This window comes from Ursus arctos, unplaced genomic scaffold, assembly GCF_023065955.2.
Source record: "Ursus arctos isolate Adak ecotype North America unplaced genomic scaffold, UrsArc2.0 scaffold_9, whole genome shotgun sequence".
Lineage (NCBI taxonomy): Eukaryota > Metazoa > Chordata > Mammalia > Carnivora > Ursidae > Ursus > Ursus arctos.
This window is the reverse complement of record NW_026623111.1, coordinates 57810376-57835886: the sequence shown is the minus strand read 5'-3', so window position 1 is coordinate 57835886 and position 25511 is coordinate 57810376. Positions and strand designations below refer to the sequence as shown.

At 39.0% G+C, this 25511-nt stretch overlaps 1 long non-coding RNA gene across 1 annotated transcript in view; it reads left to right on the top strand.

Moving 5' to 3' along the window:
• LOC130543220 (uncharacterized) overlaps positions 1 to 19799 on the top strand; it is a 38599-nt gene extending 18800 nt beyond the window's left edge. Inside the window, exon 3 of the long non-coding RNA XR_008958388.1 lies at positions 18568 to 19799. This is a non-coding gene — a long non-coding RNA (uncharacterized LOC130543220). The remainder of the gene's footprint in view (positions 1 to 18567) is intronic.
• The last annotated feature ends 5712 nt before the right edge of the window (positions 19800 to 25511 follow it).

Here is a 25511-nt window from a genome sequence, read left to right as displayed (position 1 = left end):
GCCTTTTCCTCTGTGGCCAAAGCATGATTCTTGATTCTGACTCTGGCCTTGGGTGGGTCCTTGGACTAGTTCCATGGAGATATTTTGACTTTGCAGAAGGAGGCATCAGTGTTTCTTTGCCATCCACTACGCACATCTCACCCACTTCCAACCCCATGAAACCTGGACACTCATCTATCCCTTTAGTTGTTTAGATAAGCATTGATTGATTTTCTACTGCATGCAGAATGCTGTACTCAAGGCTTTGGGGACTCTAGAAAAATAAGGAAGGAAGGAAGAAAGGATTACAGGTGGTTCTTGTCTTTGGGGAAAACCAATTATCTAATTGGAAAACTAAAATGTATATGTAAAATTTCCATAGCAAATTAGCAGTGTCTTAGAACACTTTTCTTGCCTGTACCTTTAATACTTATAATATCTTCTGTCTTGTGTTGTAATTTTCCATGTGCAATAGAAACTTTCCTGTCCTTTATTCTAATCCTCTTTACTTGAATCCTCCCCTAAAAAAGCAAACTCTTTGATGATCTTTTATCCTTCACCCACGCTGACACATGCCTGCTTGCCTGCTGTCTTTCCTCCCTCCCTTCCCTCCCTTCCTTCCTCCCTTCCCTCCCTCCCTCCCTCCCTGCATGTATTTGGATTCTGGTAAAGATTTGATACCAACCATTCACATCCTTAAGGTTACTATTTAAGGTTTATCAGACCTGCACTACTCCACACTGGCTCCCAGTTGCATCCTGGCAGGAGGTAGGGAAGCGTGAGCCTGAGGATGCGAAGCCAGGTGAGATGATGGAGCACTCGATTGGCATAGGTTAGAATTTTGTCTAGAAAGTAACAGGTAATTGGTCACACATATTTATCGGGTATTTACTATGGGCAGGCATTATTCTGGGCACTAAGAACATAGCAGTCAGAGGCGATCCCTACTTTTAAGAGGCTTAGATTGTATGGGGGAAGATAGATAATAAACACAGAAGTAGGTAGAGATAAGTGTTACAAAGCTAAAACAGTGTTAGGAAGGACAGTGCCTGGGGTTCTAGCTGTGTGGCCAGGTCAGGTCTTTCTGAGGTGGGAACATTTGAGGTGAGAACTGAAAAACAGGAAGGAGGAAGCACATTGCAAGCAGGAGGAATGGCAGATGGAAAGGGCAAGAGACAGAAGCAAGTCTGGCATCTTCTGAGAGAGAAAGAAAGGGCGGAGTGCTCAGAGCATGGTGGCGGGGGTACAAACAGAATGACATGTGTCGGAGAGTTTCAAGGGTGGCCAGTTCACATAGGGCTGTGAATGCTGTGGTCAGAAGTGCAGATATTTTTTCTGGTTTGGTGGGGGACTTTGGAAAGTTCCAAGTAAGAGAGTTCATCTAATTTATACTTTTGAAGAATATTCTCATAGTTGTGTGGAGGATAAACCACAGTAGGGCAAGACACAGGGGGACCAGTGAGAGGCTGTTACAGTCCAGGGACGAGATTAGAGTGGCTTGAATGGGAATCCTGAGAGGATCCCGTGGCCAGTACCTGGTTGGTGGAAATTCGCTTACGGCCGCTGCATTTCCTCCCAGTCCAGGGCAGCAAACTGAGGCCCGTGGGAACTCGGATGGATGATGGAGAGAAGCAGCTTTTACAGCTGAGAGGCGCTGCTGGTTTTCTGAGGCTAACTCTTATTTTATTTAGTTTCCCATTTCATTTTATTTGACTCTCATTTCTGAGGCTTACTCTCATTTTAACTCTTGATGATGCGATTTCATTATAAAAATTTTGAAAAGCTCTAGGGAATGTTTATTTTCCAGGAAAATATAAATAATCAAGATTGAACAGAGAACACATGGAAAACTACTATTGACGAGAATGGAAAAGTGATGGCAGATCTATTCGAAACACTTGGGAACAAATGGGTTCAGAACAATCATCTAATCTTTAAAAAAGGAATAATTCTGTTGTTTTTCAAATGAGTCCAGGCATGTAAAAAGACAGATATGTCTCCAAATGATTTTATGAGATTATCATAACTTTAATACTGAAACCTGAGAAGGATAGGGGGGAAAATATAGACAAATCTCATTTATGAATATAGATGCAAAAATTATAAAGTATTAGCAAAAATAATCTGGAAAAGAATCAAAATAGTAATAAATTTGATCAAGTCTTTTTATTTTAGAAATTTAAGGATAATCAATAATAAGAAATGTAGCAATGTACTTTATTCTATCAGCAAATCATATGATCATTTCAATAGATATGGAAGAATATTTAATAAAAGTTCACATCCATTCCCAATTACACTATAAGTAAAATAGGAGCAGAAGGGAATTATTTGGGGTGGTACATTTTAGGTGACAACCATTATTTGTCCCATTATTTTAAAAATTAAGCTTTCTTACCTGTATGGTAATATAGAAATATTCCGAACTTGCTAACCAGCCGACTGCAAACAACTGGCCAATTAACCCATAAATTTCCAGAACTAGCTAGCCAGACAAGTTTTTCTTAAGTTAATCACCAAACTCCTTTATGTTACAAAATGCTCATGACATTTTTCTAATTTCTGTGATAGATGTTTCGAGAGCTCAGTTGCTTACCTGACAGTAGAAAACTGCAAGGTCAAGGGGATGAATGCAGCTTAACCTGATGATAGACTCTCCCCTGGAGGCCTGTCTTTGTTTATACACGAATCACTAGTGTGGCTGGTTATTTCCAGTTCTACTACAGAATTAATTAAAATAAAGACTAGGTACTAAAACTGGACAGTGAATATCCTAAAATCCTCAAATTGGAAACTAATCAGGAATGTCTACTATCACCATTATTATTTAACACTGACTGGGTGGTATTAGTAATATAGTGAGGCAATAAAATACAGTAATTGATATAAATACTGGAAAAAAAGTGAGAACTATTACTTTTTGCTGATGATATGATTTCATAGTTAGAAAACCCAAGATACCAATAAATAAAAATGCATAAGAATTAATAGGAAAATTTGGTGAGACAACTGCTACAAGATTCTTGTGCAAGAATCAGTCATTTCTTCTATTTTAATAATAAGCACTGAGTAAAAATAGCATTTACATAAGTGACAAGCATTATAAAGTATAGTACTTAGAAAAAAGGTTTATATCTTTTCTGTTTTAAAGATTTTTATTTATTTGGGGGGGGGGTGAGAGAGCATGAGAGGTGGGGCAGAGAGAGGGAGAAGCAGACTCCCCGATGAGCAGGGAGCCTGATGCGATGTGGGACTTAATCCCAGGACCCTGGGATCATGACCTGAGCTGAAGGCAGATGCTTAACTGAGTGAGCCATCCAGGTGTCCCAGAAATAAGTTTTAAAATAAAAGCACAGAACTATATGAAGAAAACTACCAAATCTTACTGTATGACATAAAACAGGATTTGAACAAATGGTAAGAAAATGTTTTTAAATGAGAAGACAATATAATAAAAATGTTAGTTTCCCCCTAAATTAATATAAATTTGATGAAATTTAGATTAGAACACCAACAGGGCATTTTAAAAAAATCTCTTTGGGACTGTGTAAAATTATTTTAAAGGTTAAGGATAAGACTAGGTGCTTAATAATAGTCAAAAAAAGTTTGAAAACATAAACTAGCAAAGGAAGGACTTTCTTATCAGTTATTAGAACATACTACAAAGGTCTTCAAGTCAAAACAATATGGCACTGGCATAGGAATAGAGAAATAGACACATGGGTCAAAAGGGAGTACAGAAGTAGATCTTAGCATATAAAAGCATTTAAAATGCAATAAACTGGTATTTTACTATGTTGGGAGAAGTTAGAATTATTTAACAAAAACAAAATCTATAAAAAATCTAGAAGTAATATTTGGTACCTATATTATACCACATACAAATATAATTTTAAGATTATTTAATAATGTAAATGAAGAAAAGAAACCACAATGAAAAATCTGCAAGAGAATTGCAGGAAAATAATCTACAATCTAAGGATGGAATCTATCTCAAGTAGGACTGGAAATCCAAAAATTATATTGTATATGTGTGTGTGTATATTTTTTTCTCAAATGGCAATGATCTTACAAAAGCCGATTGAACTCACAAGCAGTCAGGAAATGCAAATTAAAGTAACAGTGAAATATCACTTAGTATCTATCATACTGCAAAAAAAAAAAAGAAAAAGAAAAATCAAGTCAATAACACCTATTTGGTGACAGAGATCCAGGGAAATAAGTAGTCTTACAAACTATTTATTTCCAAGAAATAAGGAAATTCTCCAACATACACACAACACAGCTATCCAATTCATGAAAACAACATTGCGATACTACTACCATTCAATTCAGACTCCTTTCAAGTTTCACAAGTGATCCCAATGTTTTTATTTATTTATTTATTTATTTATTTATTTATTTATAAAGATTTATTTATTTATTTGAGAGAGAGAGAGAGATGGGGAGGGTCAGAGGGAGAGGGAGAATCTTTTTTTTTTTTTTTTAAGATTTTATTTATTTATTTGACAGAGATAGAGACAGCCAGTGAGAGAGGGAACACAAGCAGGAGGAGTGGGAGAGGAAGAAGCAGGCTCCTAGTGGAGGAGCCTGATGTGGGGCTCGATCCCATAACGCCGGGATCACGCCCTGAGCCGAAGGCAGATGCTTAACCGCTGTGCCACCCAGGCGCCCCGGAGAGGGAGAATCTTAAGCAGACTCCGCGCTGCATGTGGAGCCGGACAGCGGGCTTGCTTGCTCTCATGACCCTGAGATCTTGACCTGAGCTAAAACCAAGAGTCGGCCGCTTAACCAGCTATGCCCCCCCAGATGCCCCCTAATAATGTTCTGTTATAATAAAAAGGTCCCGTGTGTGCTGCATTCAATGGTCATGTCTCTTTAGAGTTGACCGTTGAACAACGCAGGGATTAGGTATGCTGACGCCTGTGCAGTCGAAAATCCATGTACAGCTTTGGACCCCCTCCCCCAAACTTAACTCCTAGTTGTGAACTGTTGACTGGAAGCCTTACTGATAACATAAACAGCTGATTAGCATGTATTTTCTATGTCATACGTATTATATACTGTATTCTTACAATAAACGAGAGAAAAGAAAATGTTACTGAGAAAATCATAAGGAAAATACATTTAAGGTACTATACTGTATTTATTGAAAAAAAATCCATGTCTAAATGGACCAACACAGTTTAAATCTGTGTTGTTCAAGGGTCAACTATAGTCTTGAATGGTTCTTTAGTTTTTCCTTGACGTTCATATTCTTGGTACTTTTGAAGATTACAGGCCAGGTGTTGTGTTTTGTTTTTTGTTTGTTTTTGTAGACCGTCCTCCAGTTTGAATTTGTCTCATGTTTCTTCATGATTACATTCAGGTTATGCACCTTTGGCAGGAACACCACTGAATTGGTGTTGTGTTCTCTTTTGGGTCCTGCCGGGTGGCACATGCCTGATATCTGTCCTGTTACTAATTTTGTAAACTTTGTGCAATTTATGTGGTGTCTGCCCCCCTTGTTCACTGTGAAGTTATTCTTTCTCCCATGTTATTTGATAAATATTTTGGGGGAAATATTTTGAAGCTATGCAAACAGTCCATTTCCCCTCAAACTTTCAATTTTATTTGTTTACATCAGTATGGGGTCATGCTGCCTATTTATTAATTGAGATATAATTTTCTCGATCATTAGTTATTTCAGTGCTCAAATGTGGCAATTGGTCAGTGGAAGCTCTCTCGAGATAGCTTATGTGTTCTTTCAACATGTTCCCATCATTCTTTGAATCCTTACTTACTCTCTGGCTCAACAATATGATCTAGGGTCAACTTTGTATTTACCCTGTCCTAGCCTGAATTGGCCTTTTCTCCAAAAAGATCTGGTTCCTTCTACTGGAGAATGGTATTATCTGAGTGCCAGGAGTGCCTATTGATTTTGGGGTAACACTGCTTCTTGTCCAGTTAGTGGACACTTTAGGGGGTATTTGTATTTTCTGCTCTTGCTCACTTTCTCACACACTCTCTCTCTCATGGATACACACACATCTATTAATTTCAGAACTTATAAGTTGAAAACCATGATTTTGCACCAATATCTTCATTTCCAATATACCCTAGCAGGTATAGCCTAGTTTTTTCCCCCTTCTATCTTCATTTGAAAGTATAATTATTTAAATTTATTTTACACTTGTGTATCTTTGTGAATTTTGAAGAATACATTTAAAATTTTATCCTGTTTCAGTCAACATTTGCCAGATTCAATTGGAGAGATTGAAACAAAATTTTAAATTAAGTATCACTCAAAGTATACAAATATAAGTAAGTATAGAAGAAAATTTAATACTCAATATTCAAACTAATTTGTTATGTTTGTAGAATTTATGGTTCTGAAGTTATTAAAGCTTCAAATTGTATGAAGACTTTTGGGACACCCTTTATTTACTTATTTGATTAATTCCCTGCATATACTCAATTTCTCATCCCTGCCACCATGCCCTCCCCTGTGTGGCCCTCACTGTACCCATTCTTTCAAACTCCCATGCCAGCTCTCCCTTCCATTGGGATGACTTGCTCACCCTGCTAGGGCTCTGACTCCCCATGACATCTGGGTGGAGGTGAACTCTTACCCTGCTTGGCCAAGTTGGGGCCACTACCATGTGTGGACACCCTTCTTACCTTTCTCAGATGCCAACTCTGAGCTCTTGGCTGCTCTGGCTTACCGTCTCCCCGTTCCTATGGCGTAGATGCCCACGTATCTTAGAAGTGGGTTCATCTGATACATTTAGGATTGAATTGTTCAGGAAAGGAAAGAAGGAAAAAGAATGGAAGGTAAAGGAAGAGGAAAAAGAGAAATAGTTAATTTGTTTTTAATCTTCTTTCAGTATATTCAAAGATGCAAATTTCCCTCTATTATTTAGGTGATTTTAATATATAGTACTTTCTTTGTCATTCAGTTCTAAGTAGCTTATAATTTCCCTCATGATTTTCTGTTTAACCCAAGTGCTATTCATTTATTTAAATAAGACAAGACTTTCAATCAAACTCTAAAATGGAAATGTAAAAGCCATTTTACTTGTTTTCTCTAGGCACTTTAAGTGCCAATGATCTCTTTCTGGCTTAACAAAGAAAGTCAACAAGTATATCTTTAAGATGCCATATTAAATATTATCACCAGGGCAACACATTGTAAAACAGCCAGTCAGCATTGTAAGCCTCTTAGTGATGAGGAACTATTTCCCCAGGATATCACAACAGTTTCTGAAATCTGGATGTCTTACAAATCTTTGTTAGATTTAAAGTTGTCAGGTCAGTTTCATGATGCAGAATATTCTGTGCTTTTCCGGCAGCTTCAGGGGGAAGTGGAGATATTTGCTCCTTATCTTGCAAAGACTTTTCACCAGAGTTAGAAGAGTCTCTAGGTTTTCAAGGCTAAACGTTAAAATGTATGAAAAGAAAAAGAGCAGCTCTGAAAAGCCCCAAATTCGGTTTGGAATGGGTTATATACATTTTGCATGTATTTTTAGTAACATGTTTTTCAGTTTGAGTTTGGGAATTAAATGTGCTACCCTTTTGCTCTTTCTTTTTCTCCTTTGGTTATCAGTTTCTGAAAATGGTAACTTAAAAATTTCCAAGTAGAAGATTAATTTATTTCATTGTTCTGTTAGTTATTCATATATTTTAAAGCCTACATTAAAAAAATATATATGTTCATGATCATTATATCTCCATCTCTTGTTCCTAATGTCAACATCATACCCGTCTTTATCCCATATGATGTTTTTTTATCTTACATATCCTTTCTTAGTCTAGTTTTAGGATTGTTACTGACTTCTTCTGGTTAATATCTGATTAGTTTGTCTTTTTTCATCCCTTTAAAAAGATAGATTAAAAAAAGTATTTTTTAACTCACCACCTGACTCAAGAACTCAAACAGTAATAATTCATCTATCTATGTGCTTCTGTTCAGCACCCCTCCCGAACCATTTGCTTGTTTTTCTCAAAGGTAAGAGCTATCCTAAATTTTGTGTTTATCATTGCCTTGCTTTAAAAAATTGTTTTATCATATATATACACATACAAACATATAGGTATCAATGATATGTAAAAAACATATTGTTTTTCATTAGCTGGTTTTAAACTTTTAAAGAGTGTCTGTGCTGTGTGTAAGCCTTTATGGACTTATTTTATTGCTTAACATTATGCTTCTTGTATTCATCCACGTTCTGTGTTATTGCAGTTCATTCATGTTTACCTCAATAAAGTAGTTCATGATTCGAATATGTCATTCTATCAAAGGATTTTAACTTTTTTACTATTACACACAGTGCTGCCGTGAACATTCCTGAGTATCTCCTAGTGCTCATGGGCAAGAGTTTCTTCTGGGCACATGCTTCCGAGGGGAATTGCTAAAGCATAGGCTATGCAAATGCTCAACTTGACAAGAGAATTTTATTTTATTCTTTATTATCTATCTGTCTATCTATCTGTCTATCTATATCTATCTGTCAATCATCTGTGTGCATAAAAAAGGTTGTATATAATCACTTTATTTTCAATCATTCCACATCATTTTAAGGATAGCTCTTCTAAGCAACAATTATTGGATTTTTGTTTTGTTTTGTTTTGATCATCCAAACCAAGAGTTTAATTTACCTGTTATAATTACTGTTATTTAGAATTTATTCTTGCTATTTTATTTCATGTTTTCACTATTTTTATTTTTACTCTTTTTGATAAGTACATAAGGATATCTCATTGTGGTTTCAGTTTGTATTTTCTTAATGTCTAATGATATATTTTTTATTTAAATTTTAATTAGTTAACATGCAGTGCAATATTGGTTTCTGGAGTAGAATTCAGTGATTCATCACTTACGTACAACGCCCAGTGATCATCACAAGTGCCCTCCTTAACATCCATCACCCATGTAGCCCATCCCCTATCCACCTCCCTCCATCAACCCTTAGTTTGTTCTCTATAGTAAAGAGTCTCTTATGGTTTGTTTCCCTCTCTCCTTTTTCTGCCCCCTTCCCTTATGTTCATCTGTTTTCTTTCTTAAATTCCACATATGAGTAATATATGGTATTTGTCTTTCTCTGACTTATATCGCTTAGCATAATACACTCTAGCTCTATCCACATCATTGCAAATGGCAAGATTTCATTCTTTTTGATGGCTGAGTAATATATTCCATTGTATTTATATATACACCACATCTTTATCCATTCATCAGTCAATGGACATTTGGGCTCTCTCTGTATTTGGCTATTGTTAATAATGCTGTTAAAAAACATTGGGGTGCATATACCCCTTTGAATCTGTATTTTTTAATCCTTTGGGTAAATACCTATTAGTGTGATTGCTGGATTGTAGGGTAGTTCTGTTTTTAACTTTTTGAGGAATCTCCTTACTGTTCTCCAGCAGTATGGTGGGGAATACACCAGTTTGCTTTCCCACCAACAGTGCAAGAGGGTTCCCCTTTCTCCGCATCCTCGCTAACACCTGTTGTTTCTTGTGTTGTTAATTTTAGCCATTCTGACAGGTGTGAGGGGATATCTCATCCTGGTGAGTGATGTTGAGCATCTTTTCATGTGTCTGTTGGCCACCTGGATGTCTTCTTTGGAAAATGTCTATTCATGTCTTCTGCTCATTTGTCTAACTACATTATTTGTTTTTTGGGTGTTGAGTTTGATAAGTTCTTTAAAGATTTTGGACACTAACTCTTTATCAGGTATTTCATTTGAAAATGTTTTCTTCCATTCCATAGGCTGCCTTTTAGTTTCGTTGATTATTTCCTTCACTGTGCAGCTGTTTTTTATCTTGAAGAAGTCCCAATAGTTCATTTTTGCTTTTGTTTCCCTTACCTCTGGCAACATGTCTAGTAAGAGGTTGCCATGGCCAAGATCAAAGTGGTTGCTGCCTGCGTTCTCCTCTAGGATTTTAGTGATTTCCTGTCTCACAGTAGGTCTTTCTTCCATTTTGAATTAATTTTTGTGTATGGTGTAAGAAATCAGTCCAGTTTCATTGTTCTGTATGTTGCTGTCCAGTTTTCCCAACACCATTTGTTGAAGAGTCCGTCTTTTTTTTCCAGTGGTTACTCTTCCCTGCTTTGTCAAAGATTAGTTGACCATGTAGTTGTGGGTCCATTTCTGGGTTCTCTATTCTCTTCCATTGATCTATGTGTCTGTTTTTATGCCAGTACCATACTGTCCTGATGATTACATTTTTGTAATATAGCTTGTAATCTAGAATTGTGGTGCCTCCAGTTTTTTCTTTTTTAAGATTGCTTTGGCTATTTGGAGTCTTTTGTAGTTCCATAAAAATTTTAGGATTGTTTGTTCTAGCTCTTGAAAAATGTTGTTGTTGTTTTAGATTTTATTTATTTGGGAGAGAGAGCAAGAGCACGAGCTGGGGGGGAGGGACAGAGGCAGACGGAGAAACAGACTTCCCACTGATCAGGAAGCCCAACATGGTGTTCGATCCCAGGACCCCGAGATCTGACCTGAGCTGAAGGCAGATGTTTAATGGATTGAGTTAAGGTGCCCTGCTGGTGGTATTTTGATAGGGATTGCATTAAATGTGTAGATTGCTTTGGCTAGTATAAACACTTAACAATATTTGTTCTTCCAGTCTATGAGCATGGGATGCTTTTCCATTTCTTTGTTTCCTTTTCAATTTCTTTCATAAGTGTTCTGTAGTTTTAGAATACAGATCTTTTATCTCTTTAGTTAGGCTTATTCCTAGGTATTTTATGGTTTTTGGTGCAGTTGCAAATGAGATTAAATCCTTGATTTCTTTTTCTGCTGCTTCATTATTGGTGTATAGACATGCAACAGATTTCTGTACATTGATTTTATATCCTGCAACTTTGCTGAATTCATGTAGGAGTTCTAGCAAGTTTTTGGTGGAGTCTTTCAGGTTTTCTACATAGAGTATCATGTCGTCTGTGAATAGTGAAAGTTTGATTTCTTCCTTGCTGATTCGGATGCCTTTTCTTTCTTTTTGTTGTCTGATTGCTGAGGCTAGGACTTCTAGTACTATGTTAAATAGTAACGGTGAGAGTGGACATCTTTGTTTTGTTCCTGACTGTAGGGGAAAGGCTCTCAATTTTTCCATATCGAGGATGATATTAGCTGTGGATCTTTCATATATAGCCATTATGATGTTGACATATATTCCATCTATCCCTACTTTGTTGAGGGTTTTTATAAAAAATGGATGCTGTATTTTGTCAGATGATTTTCTGCATCTATCAAGAGGATCATATATTTCTTATCTTTTCTTTTACTAATGTGGTGTATTATGTCGATTGATTTGTGAATATCGAAACACCCCTACAGGCCAGGAATAAATTCCACTTGATAATGGTGAATAATTCTTTTTATGTACTGTTGAATTTGATTTTCTAGCATTTTATTGAGGTTTTTGCATCCATGTTCATCAGGGGTATGGGCCTGTAATTCTCCTTTTTACTGGGGTCTTCATCGGTTTTGGAATCAAAGTACTGTCAGCTTTGTAAAATGAGCTTGGAAGTTTTCCTTCCATCTCTATTTTGTGGAACCATTTGAGGAGAGTAGGTTATTAACTCTCCTTTTAATGTCTGGTAGAATTCCCCTGGGAAGCCATCTGGCCTAGGACTTTTGTTTTTTTCAGTTTTTTGAGTACTGATTCAATTTCTTTGCTGATTATGGGTCTGTTCATATTTCTATTTCTTCCTGTTTCGGTTTTCAGTTTTGGTGGTTTGTAAGTTTCTAAGAATTTGTCTTTTTCTTCCAGATTGCCCAGTTTATTGGCATACAATTTTTCATAGCATTCTCTTATAATTGTATTTCTGCGGTGCTGGTTGTTATGTCTCCTCTTTCATTTGTGATTTTACCTATTTGGGTTCTTTCTCTTTCCTTTTTTAAATTTTAATTTATTTATTTGAGAGAGAAAAAGAGAGAGAGAGAGAGAGAGAGAGAAAGGAAGCACACATGCACACACGTGAGCAGGGGGAGGGACAGAGGGAGAGCAAGACAGACAAGCAGACTCCACACTGAGTGCCAAGGCCCATGCAGGGCCCCATCCACAACGCTGAGATCATGACCCGACCTGAAGTCAAGAGTCGAATGCCCAACCAACTGAGCCACGCAGGTGCCTCTCTCTTCTTTTTGGTAAGTCTGGCTAGGGATTTATCAATTTTATTAATTCTTTTGAAGAACCAGCTCTTAGTTTTGTTGATCTGTTCTGCTGTTTTTTGTTTTTATATCATTTATTTCTGCTCTAATCTTTATTATTTCCCCTTTTCTGCTGGCTTTAGGCTTTATTTGCTGTTCCTTTTCTAGCTTCTTTAGGTGTAAGGTAGGTTGTGTATTTGAGGCTTTTCTTGCTTCTTGAGGTAGGCCTGTACTGAAATATACTTCCCTCTTAGGACTGTCTTTGCTGTATCTAAAGGTTTTGGACTGTTGTGTTTTCCTTGCTTCCATGTATTTCTTTATTTCTTCTTTAATTTCCTGGTTAGCCCAGTTTTGGTCTTTTCAAATTTTTTCTTATGGTTGACTTCAAGTTGCATAGTGTTGTGGTCTGAAAATATGCAGGTATGATCTCAATCTTTTTGTATTTGTTGAGGCCTGATTTGTGACCCAGTATGTGATCTATTCTATTTTTGTGTGTACTCAAAAAGAATGTGTATTCTGCTGTTTTAGGATGGAATGTTTTTTTATTTTTTATTTTTGTACTTATTTTATTTTTTATAATAATTTTTTATTATGTTATGTTAGTCACCAATACAGTACATCCTTAGTTTTTGATGTAATGTTCCATGATTCATTATTTGTGTATAACACCCAGTGCATTTGAAAATATCTGTTAAATCCATCTGGTCCAGTGTGTCATTCAAAGCCATTGTTTCCTTGTTAATCTTCTGCTTAGATGATCTGTCCATTGCTGTAAGTGGGGTTTAAAGTCCCCTACTATTATTGTATTGTTATCAGTGAGTTTCTTTATGTTGGTTATTAATAGATTTGTATAATCGGGTGCTACCAAGTTGGGGGCATAAATATTTACAATTGTTAGATCTTTTTGATGGATAGACCCCTTAATTACAATGTAATGCCCTTCTTCATCTCTTGTTATAGTCTTTGTTTTAAAATCAAGTTTGTCTGATATAAGTATGGGCCCTCTGGCTTTCCTTTGATGTCCATTAGCATGGTAGATGGTTTTCCATCCCCTCACTTTCGATCTGCAGGTGTCTTTAGGTCTAAAATGAGGTTCTTGTAGGCAGCATATAAATGGATCTTGTTTTTTTTTTAATCCATTCTGATATCCTGTCTTTTGATTGGAACATTTAGTCCATTTACATTCAGAGTGATTACTGAAAAATATCAATTTAGTGTCATTTTGTTATCTCTAGAATTGGTGTTTCTGGTGATGTTCTCTGGTCCTTTCTAGTATTTGTCGTTTTTGGTCTCCCTCCCCCTCAAAGAGTCCCCCTTAATATTTCTTGTAGTGCTGGTTTAGTGGTCATGAACTCCTTTAATTTTTGTGTCTGGAAAACTCTTTATCTCTCCTTCTATTCTGAATGACAGCCTTGCTGTATAAAGTATTCTTGGCTGCATATTTTTCTCATTCAGCATGTTGAATATATCCTGCACGTTGAATGTATCCTGCTGTATATTCTAGTTTCTGTGGACAGATCTGCTGTGGACCTGATCTGTCTTCCCTAGTAGGTTAAGGACTTTCTCCCCTTGCTGCGTTCAGGATTCTTTTCTGTGTATTTTGTGAACTGTGATATGCGTTGGCGTTGGTCAGCCTTTGTTGAATTTAATGGGAGTTCTCTGTGCTTCTTGGATTTTGATGTCTGTCCTTTCTCAGATTAGGGAAGTTTTCAGCTGTAATTTGCTCAAATAAACCTTCTGCCCCCTTTTCTCTCTCTTCATCTTCTGGGGCTCCTATGATACGAATGTTATCCATTTTAGTAAGTCATTAAGTTCCCTAAGTCTACCTTTGTCATTCATCACCTTTGTTTCCCTCTTCTTTTCAGCTTCATTATTTTCCATAAATTTATCTTCCATACCACTGATCCATTACTCTGCTTCGTCCTCCTCATCTTTATGGCATCCATTTTGGTTTGCATCTTGTATGCTAGCATTTTTAAATTTCAGCCTGAGTAGACTTTAGTTCTTTTATCTCTGCAGTAAGGGATTATCTAGTGTCTTCTAAGCATTTGTCAAGCCCAGCTAGTATCTTTATAATTGTTTTAAATTCTAGTTCAGACATTTTACTTATATCTGTATTGATTAAATCTCTGACCGTCATTTCTTCTTGTTCTTTCTTTTTGGGTGAATTCCTCTGTCTTGAAATTTTGAAGGGGGAAAAAGCAAAATAAAATAAAATAAAAATTTTTTAAATAAAATAAAGGAAGCTAGATCCTAGGTGTGTTTTGGTCTGCTTGTTATGAGAAACTTGATAGAAAAATGGTAGGAAGAAAGAAAAGAAAAAATTTAAAAAGTAAAAAATATAAAAAATAAAATTTAAAAAATTAAAAATTGCCCTTTCTGGGGGTGTCTGGGTGGCCCAATTGGTAAAGCGTCTGCCTTCAGCTCAGGTCATGATCCTAGGTCCTGATCGAGCCCTGTGTCAGGCTCCCTGCTCAGCAGAGACCCTGCTTCTCCTTCTCCCTTTTCTGCTCCCCCTGCTTGTGTGCTCTCACAGATATTCTCTGTGTCAAATAAATAAAATCTTTTAAAAAAATTTCTCTTTCTGTATTCCCCCGTAAAAAAAACAAAAACAAAAAAGAAACAAAGAAACAAAAAAATCTAAAGGACGCTAGAACCTGTTTCCCCTACCAGCTAAAGCTCTGCAGCACTCTCTAGTCAGTACACTTGGTGTGGGGAAGGGGTTTGTGCGGGTCTTCTGGGGGAGGGGCCCTCTGTTCTGATTCTCAGGTGGACGCCCCCTAGTGGAGGTGTCTCTGCAAGGCACGGGAGCGTGGGGCATGGTGTAGTGGTTCCGGTCTCCACTTGGTGGTGCTGTTTAGCTCACCGAGGTGGATCAAGCTGGCTGGTGGGGAGAAAATGGCTTCACCCCTTCTCTTGCCTTCAGAGTGGAAAATGTGCGCCACCCCGCTTCAGGAAGCTCTCACGGACACACACACAATGCTCTCCCGTGTCCCTGGTTGCCGCCAGATCCCTGTGTGCGAGCTGTCCACCTGTCAAATGGCAGGGCACTCTTGTGTTTTATCTCAGGTGCGGCTGTGTTTCAAAACCCCACGCTTCAGAGACCCCAGAGGCACAGACCCACACTGATCTTCTGGGGCAGGGTGTCGCTGTGTTGTGGCTGGTGCTGGCTTGTCCCAGAAGGTAGTTGCGGATGGCGCAGCTGGTTTACGGTAAATCACAACACACGGGGGCGCCAGCGTTTGCTGCCCTCAGCTGGTGTCTCTATTCCTACACCGGTGAGCTGGGCAGCTCAGTGGTACCCGCAGGGTCCTTCGCCTGTGGAGAGGCCAGTGCCACCTCTTCCAGATGCACTCCAAGCTGTGGCCAGTGTCAGCCAGTCTCAGAAAACAGTTGCGCGGCCAGGCAGCGGTTTGGCGTCTGTGGTAAATCGCAACACAGCCGGTGCCAGACCGGGATTGCTGCTCTCAGCCGGCCTTTGTTCCTACTCTGGTGAGCAGGGCTGCTCAATGGTGCCCGCGGGGCCCTCTGCCTGCAGAGAGGCCGTATCATCTCTACCAAATGCACTCCAAGCAGGGGAACCGCTTTGTCCCCGTGCGAGTCTGGGGATCCTCAGGCTGCCCGCTGCTGGGGTTCTACCCTACTCCCCCACCGGAGCTCCCCAGGCATGACCTCCGAAACTTCAGACTGTGCTTCTCTGTTGATAAAAACTTGGCGGTATTGTAACCTTCTCCTTTTTCCCTGTTAATGGTTTTGGGGGAATGGTTTTCTTGTGCAGTCCCCTGTGCCTGTTTTCACTCTTCCGCCCCGTGCTTTCTCTCTCCTCCTCTCTCTCGCTGCTCCCTCTGCGATCAGCGCTCCCTCCTCTGGGGAGCTTCCACAGCGCTTTTCTACCATAAACCAACTCTCAACAGTTCCTACCTTGCACGGGTCATTTTTCCAGTTTGTAGATACGCAGCTTTGTTCTCGAAGACTTTCAGTGGATTTCTTGGGTATTCAGAATGATTTGGTATTTATCTATCTGTGTTTGAGGGAGAAGGCAAGCTTAGGGCTGCCCTACTCCTCCACCATCTTACCTCTCTCTCCTGGCTAATGATACTGAACATCTTTTCATTTATTTGTCATTTGTGTATCTTCTTTGTTAAAATATCTCTTCATGTCGTTTTCCCGTGTTCCAACTGGATAGTTTTTTAATTGTTGAGCTCTGTGTGTTCTTTATATATCCTAGGCACTTGTCTTTTGTCAGATATGTGATTTTCAAATATTTTCTCCCAATTTGTAGCTTATTTTTTTTTTCTTCTTTACTAGGTCTTTCACAGAACAAAAATTTTAAACTTTGATGAAGTATAATTTATCATTTTTTTCTTTTATGGATTGTACTTTTGGTGTTGATTCCAATAATTTGTTGCCTAATCCTAGTTTACAAGGATTTCTTCAATTTTTTCCCCTATAAATTATAGTTTCTTTTCTTTCTTTCTTTTTTTCAAGGATTCATTTATTTATTTGCATGTGTGCGTATGACAGAGAGAGAGCATGGTGAGGAGGGGCAGAAGGAGAGGGAAAGAGAGAAACTCAAGCAGACTCCCTGATAGCATGGAGCCCCATACAGGGCCCCATCCCAATGACCCTGAGATCAGCCCTGCGTCAAAACCAAGAGTGGGAAGCTTTAACCAACTCCGTCACCCAGGCTCCCTGTTTTTGTTTTTAAATAGACTTTATTTATTTAAAAATAGACTTTATTTTTATGAGCAGTATTAAGTTCACAGAAATATTGTACACAAGGTACAGAGATTTCTCATATATTCCCTGCCTCACATAGGCATAGCCTTCCCCATCACTGACATCCCCCCCCCCCCCAGAGTGGTGCATTTGTTACAACTGATAAAGCTGCACTGACACATCATTATCACTCAGAGCCCACATTAGGGTTCATTCATGTGTTGTACATTCTGTGGGTTTGGACACATAATGACATGTATCTCAGGTATAGTATCAATCAGAATAGTTTCATTGCCCTAGAATTCTTTTTTTCCCCCCTGGGATACTGCTGCACCTCTTCCCAGCATTTACGCACACATAATGTCACAGAATTAACTCTGGTGGCTCGCTTTCTTTCTTTCTCTTTCTTTCTTTCTTTCTTTCTTTCTTTCTTTCTTTCTTTCTTCCTTCCTTCCTTCCTTCCTTCCTTCCTTCCTTCCTTCCTTCCTTCGTTTCTTTCTTTCTTTCTTTCTTTCTTTCTTTCTTTCTTTCTTTCTTTCTTTCTTTCTTTCCCTTCCTTCCTTCCTTCCTTCCTTCCTTCCTTCCTTCCTTCCTTCCTTTTTAATTGACAAACGCATTTTTAAAATTAATTAGTTAATTCAGTTTTTAAAAAACATTCTAGTAAAACACACAGTGATATATTAGTTTCAGGTATACAATATAGTGATTCAACAATTTTATACATTACTCAGTGCTCATCATGATAAGTGTACTCCTGATCCCCTTCACCTATTTCACCCATCCCCTAACCTGGTAACCTTCTGTTCCCTATAGTTAAGAGCCTGTTTCTTGGTTTCTCTTTTTTCTTTGCTCATTTGTTTTGTTTCTTAAATTCCATATATGAGTGAAATCATATGGTATTTGTCTTTCTCTGACTGATGTGTACTCTCTAGCTCCATGAATGTTGTTGCAAATGGCTAGATTGCACTCCTTTTTATGGCTGAGTATTATTCGTGTGTGTGTGTGTGTGTATACACACACACACACACACACACACACACACACACCACATTTTCTTTATCCATTCATGTACTGATGGGTGCTTAGGCTGCTTCCATACTTTGGCTGTTGTAAATTATGCTGCAATAAATGCAGGGGTGCGTGTATCCCTTTGAACTAGTGTTTTTGTATTTTTTTTGGTAAATTTCCAGTAGTCATTGCCCTGAAAATCTTATGGCTCCACTTATTCATTCTTCCTTCCCCCTTAACTCCTGACAACCATTGATCTTTTTACTGTCTCCATAGTTTTGCTTTTTCTGGAATGTCATATAGTTGGACACTTATAGTATGTAGAGATTTCAGATTGGTTTATTTCAAATTGGCTTATAATATACACTTAAATTTCCTCCATGTCTTTTCATGATTTGATAGCTCATTTCTTTTTGGCACTAAGTAATATTCCATTGTCTGGATGTATCACAGTTTATCCATTCACCTACTGAAGGATATTTGGTTTGCTTTCAAATACTGGCAGTTATGAATAATGCTGCCATAAATATCTATGTGCAGGTTTTTTTTTGTGGACCTGTTTTCAGTTCCTTTTTGATAAATACCAAGAATGTGATTTCTGGATCATATGGTTAGAGTATGTTTAGTTTTGTAAGAAACCATGAAACTGTTTTCCGAAGTGGTGATATTTCTTCCTGGTTTTCTTTGGGAGTACTTCTTTAAAAAGATCACTTGCTCACAGATCCTCATCTCAATGTCTGCATCTGGGGAAGCTGACGGAGACATCCATCAAAGAAGTTCAGAGATGGACACTTGCCTATCCGGAACTTGAGGGTGTGTAGCATTGTTACTGTGGTCACTGCTGAGGAGGAAGAGGGAGGAGTCATGGCCAAGTTGCCATGATCTTGTCGTTATGGAGACAGACGTGCCGGGCTTCATCACAAGGCTGCTTCCCTCCAGGTATGATGTTGCTGTGGAAACACAGAGCCTGAAGCCTCAAAGAACACTCTGTTCTAATCCCAGCTGCTTTATCCATCTGCTTTGTGTCTCATTAGGGAAGGAGCCTAGCAAGACAGGAGGCTTTGACCATATCTCTGTTCAATCCCTTCTCTAGAGAAGGGCCCCACCCCTTGACTTTCTCCTGGGTGAGTGGGACTCTTGGGGTATTTTTAGTTAAGATTTGCTAAATTAGATGAAAACAAAATCTTCTTGTGCTGCATGGTTTTCAGAATGACTGCTGGGAATTGCACTTACCACATACTTATTTCAATTAAGATCAAGTGGGGCCACCTTAGCTTCAGCCTTATTTTGAAACTGTAGATTCTTTCAACATTTACATCTGTGTTTCCAGAAATGGGAATGATTATGTTAACACATGGTTAATGTCTTCTGTGGTCAAGGAAGCAAGATTTTAAGGAGAGTTGTTATAGGATATGGTATCTCTCCATGGTGATGGCACTGATGCTGGAGACTGAGCATAGGTATGAGTGTGGCCCAAGGTTATCTCCCCAGTGGGTGACAGCGGTTCTCAGTTACATGCTATGTAGTGGATACAATTTCCTGGTTAAGAACATGGGCTTTAGTATTACATTTGTCTTAGTGTGGGAATCTATAATGAAATACTATAGACTGGGTGGCTTAAATAACAAACATTTATTTCTCACAGTTCTGGAGGCTAGGAAGTCCAAGATCAAGGTGTTGGCAGATATGGTGTCTGGTGAGAGCTCTCTTCTTGGTTCGCAGATGGCCACCTTCTTGCTGTATTCTCACATGGCAGAGACTGAGTGAGCTCTGGTTTCTTCCTCTTCTTATAAGTCCCGTCATAAGTTCTTCAACCTCATTACCTCATCTAAACCTAATTACCCCCCAAAGGTCTCACCCCCAAATACCATAATATTGAGGATTAAGACTTCACTGTATGAATTTTTGGGGGGGGAATAAACAAATCATTCTAGGTGGTTTTAGGTTGACTTTTGAGGCAGTAAAAGAGTCATAAAAAAGAGGACTCTTTTATTGTAAAAAGTACTTTCTTTGCCATTTAGAAATGGCAATGGCTTTTGCTTTTCATTGTTATTGTTACTCTTATTGAAATTAAACTTTGTCAATGAATTAGAATTTCTAAATTTAATTCCTGACATTTTACTACCTGCATCTCTTAGAGGCATCACCTCGACTGGGGAGTCAAGATCAATTTTCAGAGAAAAGCAACAACATCAGTCAGGGTTCAGGCAGGAAAACAGAAATCATTCTAGGTATCTCAAACAGAACAAGACTTAATAGGGGGAGGGAATTGCCTACAAAAATCACTGAGAGGAATGAAGGAGCAAAAGTCAAGAGGACAACAATGGTCCTATGGTCCATCCAAGGAGACAGAGAGATTCTAATGCTACCCATAGGTCAGAAACTGTCAGGAACTCAGAGCCAGCCTACATAGATCCTTGCAGCCCCAGGGGAGTGGATTTCAAGGGAACATGGAAGCTATTATTAAAACCCCCTTTTGTGAAGCCCACCTCTCTGCTAACGCTAGCAGAGTCTTGCATGAGCATATCTCTGTGTTCTAAACGAAACCCTACCCACTATCCTGCTGGCAACTGAATATATGACATTTAGTTCCCAGGCTTCCAGCCCCTGTGATATAAAGGAGAACAGAGAAGGGAATGGGAGAGTATGCAGGGCCCATAGACAGTATCTGGTTATCATTCATTTTATATGCCTAGTCCCCAGCATCCTACTTTTATTTCATAGCACTTATAATTATGAATTGGATTGTGATGTTTGCAAACCAGATATTTCTAACTAGTCTGTTGTAATTATGCTTTTGCCCTCGTGTGGCTGTATACATTGAATAGAGAAAATTCATGATTATATGTATAATAGATTAATTGATTCCAGGTCAACTAAAAGTCAGCATGTATTTAGTGAAGGCTGAGGACCTGAGACCCAGTGACTAAAGTGCTACTAACTATCTGGGGTGGTAGGATAACAATATCAGTAGTGACGCTGCTGCCGCTAAAAATGATGGTGATGATAATATGTGGTAGACACCATCACTCTTCTCAGGTCTCAGATGAAGGCATTGTAGAGGCAAGTGATTACAGAAGTTTCCCAATTTCATACAGCTCGTAAGTGGCAGAATCGGGATTTGAATCTCAAGCTAGCTCTTAAGCACTATAAAAGACAAATTCTAACAGTCAAAATAGGATGTTTATTCGTTACTTTATGCTAAATTATTTTACTGAATGCCACCAAACTATGAATTTTCTCTGATTTTCCCCTGTTTACCCTTGTATCTTGTGATAAAATCAGTGGTTAAGATTTGAGCGATTTCTCTGTGCCAGACACGATGCTAAAGGATTTGTAGGGAATAAATCATTTAATAAGCAAAAACAACTTCACGAGGCTTGGGGAGATTAAGTAATCTATCCAGCATCACACAGTAAGGAAGTGGCAGAGCTTAGATTCAAACTGTAGAGCTGCACTGGCCAATATGGTAGCTATAAGCCCAATGTCATGACGGAGCACTTGAAATGTGGCTGGTTGGAATTACGATGTAAGATGCATGTTGGATTTCAAAGACTTCCCGCACTGTGGCGCATCTGGAAGGGGCTGCGATGTGAAGTAAGAAAAAATTGCGTTTCTTTTTTTTTTTTTTTTAAATCTGATTTCATTTTTAAAAACTGTTTTTATTTACACATACACTTTTTATTTATTTTTATTATATTATGTTAGTCACCATACAGTACATCCCCGGTTTCCGATGTAAGGCTCGATGATTCATTAGTTGCGTATAACACCCAGTGCACCATGCAATACGTGCCCTCCTTACCACCCATCACCGGTCTATCCCATTCCCCCACCCCCTCCCCTCTGAGGCCCTCAGTTTGTTTCTCATAGTCCATAGTCTCTCATGTTTCATTCCCCCTTCTGATTACCCCCCTCTCTTTATCCCTTTCTTCCCCTACCGATCATCCTAGTTCTTATGTTCCATAGATGAGAGAAATCATATGATAATTGTCTTTCTCTGCTTGACTTATTTCACTTAGCATTATCTCCTCCAGTGCCGTCCATGTTGTAGCAAATGTTGAGAACTCGTTCTTTCTGATAGCTGAGTAATATTCCATTGTATATATGGACCACAACTTCTTAATCCAGTCATCTGTTGAAGGGCATCTCGGCTCCTTCCACGATTTAGCTATTGTGGACAATGCTGCTATGAACATTAGGATGCATATGGCCCTTCTCTTCACTACGTCTGTATCTTTGGGGTAAACACCCAGTAGTGCAATGACTGGATCATAGGGTAGCTCAATTTTTAACTTTTTAAGGGACCTCCACACTGTTTTCCAGAGTGGCTGTACCAACTTGCATTCCCACCAACAATGTAGGAGGGATCCCCTTTCTCCACATCCTCTCCAACAATTGTTGTTTCTTGCCTTGTCTATTTTTGCCATTCTAACTGGCGTAAGGTGGTATCTCATTCTGGTCTTGATCTCCAAGGAGTTCATCTAAAGGCATTGAGGCATGAAGACTTTACTGAGGGCAAGGGACTTGTGTGGGGGTGGGGTGGGTTTTGGGGGGTGGGACAATGAAGGGATAGTAGAAATTTACATTTCTTAGAAATGCCAATGGCATTTTGAGGTTAGTGAACAGGTCAGCCTTGTTGGAGGGGTGTGTTATAGTCAGAGACTCTTTGTTACAAATCTCTCACCCTGGTTTAAGTCCAAAGGGGGAATTTTCTGGATGGATGCAAGGCTGTCTCCTACAACACAGGCAGTTGATTCACCTGGGTCTCAGGTGGGACTGGAACCAGGGCTTTGTCACCAGCCAGGAACAGAGGAGGCCACTCTTCCTCTTTTCCTGGAGCACCTAGTCTAACACCTCAGTTTCTCTCTTTGCTTCATTGTCCTTTTTCTAGGTTAACTGGCTTATTCTGCTTCTCTGAGCACGTGGTGGAAAAACACTTGACTGGAATTGCTGGAATCCTCATTTGAAATTCCCTGGGAAGGAATCTGATTGGCGGGGCTTTGGTCAAATATTCTCCCCTATTCCAACTAATAAGTCAAAATATGCAAATGAAATAATATGATAGCTGCAGAAATAACTGCCTCTCTCTCTATATATATATATTTTAAAGATTTTATTTATTTATTCGACAGAGATAGAGACAGCCAGCGAGAGAGGGAACACAAGCAGGGGGAGTGGGAGAGGAAGAAGCAGGCTCATAGCGGAAGAGCCTGATGTGGGACTCGATCCCAGAATGCTGAGATCACGCCCTGAGCCGAAGGCAGACGCTTAACCACTGTGCCACCCAGGCGCCCCATGCCTCTATATTTTTTACCCGTGCTTCCATCACACATGGGTAACTTCCTCAACTCTTTTGCCTCTCAAAATAATTTTAAGAATTCCTTTACTGCTCCATTATCATGCCCCAGCTCTTAACCTACTAAAGCAATATTTAGCTATTTTATTTAAGAATGTTCCCAATCTCGGTTTTCTGAGAAGTCATCTTGGGTTTGGCCAGTGTGTGTACCTTTTATTGTTCCCATCTTTTGTGCATAAAACTTGATTGGACTCAGTAGCTTTGTTCTTTCTATTTTCCCAGTACTCCTACATTCTATTTATATAGATAGTTTTATATTTTATCAGTTTGTCTTGAGATAGAATGGACCATGAGGTTCTGGAAGACAAGAACTATGTTTTGCTTGTCTTTACCTTCCTAATGCTGGTGCCTGATACACTTTCCATAAACGTGTGTAGAATGAAAGAAGGAATAACACTGCATTTTCTATACAGAATAAATTAAGGTTTTGTATTTTTATAATCTGCTATCTATCACCTCTTGCCTGATCCTTTCTAACCTACCAGTATTGCTTTTAAAATACGTTGTGCTTTGGACTGTCTTTCTTGGATGGGGAAAATATTCACTTAAGATGATTTTTAAATACCCAAAACTCATTCACGTGAGTGATGAGACTTGGCAGTTGAATTGCACATTTCCTCTGGAAGGACTTTTCTCAGCAGGGATCACCCTACAGAAATGCTTTACAAATGGTTTCTCTGAAGGGAGCCTCTAAACTAGAGAAAACTGATTCAGTTCCCTGTAGATCTTTGTCTTGTGAAGGTTTCTGAACCGAATTATGCAGCCGTCTCTCACTGTCTGATCTGGCTACTCTAAGCCTTCTCAGCCATGTTCCTGGGCATGAAAATTACCCCCAAAAAATTCAGAATGAAGTGGCCAATTCAAAGTCTGCTGCCATAGGGTTAGCTACAGAAGTGGATGTTTTGGCCTGTTGGGCTGTCTACAGGATCAGATTCCCTGGACAGCAGCCAAATCTCTGCTGCATATTATGCTATGGAACTAAAACTCAAAAGTAAAATAAGACCCCTGCCAATTTTGGAGCTTTGAAACCTTGACAGTAATTATTAAAAACTGTTAACAGTCCAAATTTTCTAGCAGTTTAATGCCATAAAAATTAAGCCAAACCTTCAATCAAGGGTTTCTAATATAAATTTCTCTATGCTAGCTTTGTTACTAAAGAATGAGTTTAACTGATTCACATATTACATATAAATTAACCAGGAGGGGATTGCTATAGTCTTACGAGAAATTGGCTTATTTTATCCTTAAAATGAGGAAATTTCCCTCTAGACCAGTAAACTGAATTATTTTCCTTGTTCATACCAAACATACAATATTGATAATCGCCAGTGCTCATTTTATGATGAAAGACCTGGCTCAGTTTTTTACCTGGTGAAGAAAGAATCTAGATAACGTGTATTGACTGCTGCTTATGAGCCAGGAGCTTTACGCACTTTGTACTGTTGAACACCCAACAACTCACAACAAGATCCTCCTGTTTTACAGACGAAGAAACTGGTGTGTTGTAAGCAGCATAGCTGGCATTTGAACTCTCATCTGTGTGGTTTGAAAGCCTCTGCTGTTTCTAATCCCCCAAGTTAGCTCCTTTCCAGTTGGTCTTCAGGCCTTTGCTTTTTAAACTCTTTAAATGTTAAAATATATAGCTTGAATATATTTATGTATATAACAAAGTCTAAGAGTAATTTTCCTTGGAGATGATGAAGATAATGATACATTTACAAAATTTAACTCACATTACAGCGATAGGAGTCTCTCTTGGCTTTATGGCCGAGGCCATGGTGTTCCCAGGCTAGTTCTGAGAGCCCTGGGCTGCCTCATGTGTCCCCAGGAACAGAGAAGGGCCCATGGGTGCTTCTGCCCCACCTCCTGCCAGGTCCCTGTGCTGAGTCCCTACTGCCTCCTAGGGTCCCCCCGTCTCCACACTGGGGCCCTGGCTTCAGCACAGGACACTCCTGAGGTTGTGCCTCCAGTTTTCTTTGTGGCTCTGTTACCCTGACAGTTAGTTCTGGTTTTCAACATAGACTGCAGGATTAAGGGCCTCTTTCAACTCTGCAAGGGAGACTTTATGACTTTCACAGTGTGCCTTGAATTGCTAGTTAGCTAACGTGAGCCTGTCTTTTGTCAGGGTTTCTAAATCAATTAAATGAAACCGGACAGCTTCACAATCACTAGAGTTAACATACTGGGCATACTGTTCCAGTCACATAGTTCAATCCTTTACTTTCTTTTGCTCCTTTCTCTCCACCACGGGAACATCTTGGTGTTTGTGATACTGCTGCATGCCCAGGGTCATTACCTCCTGAAAT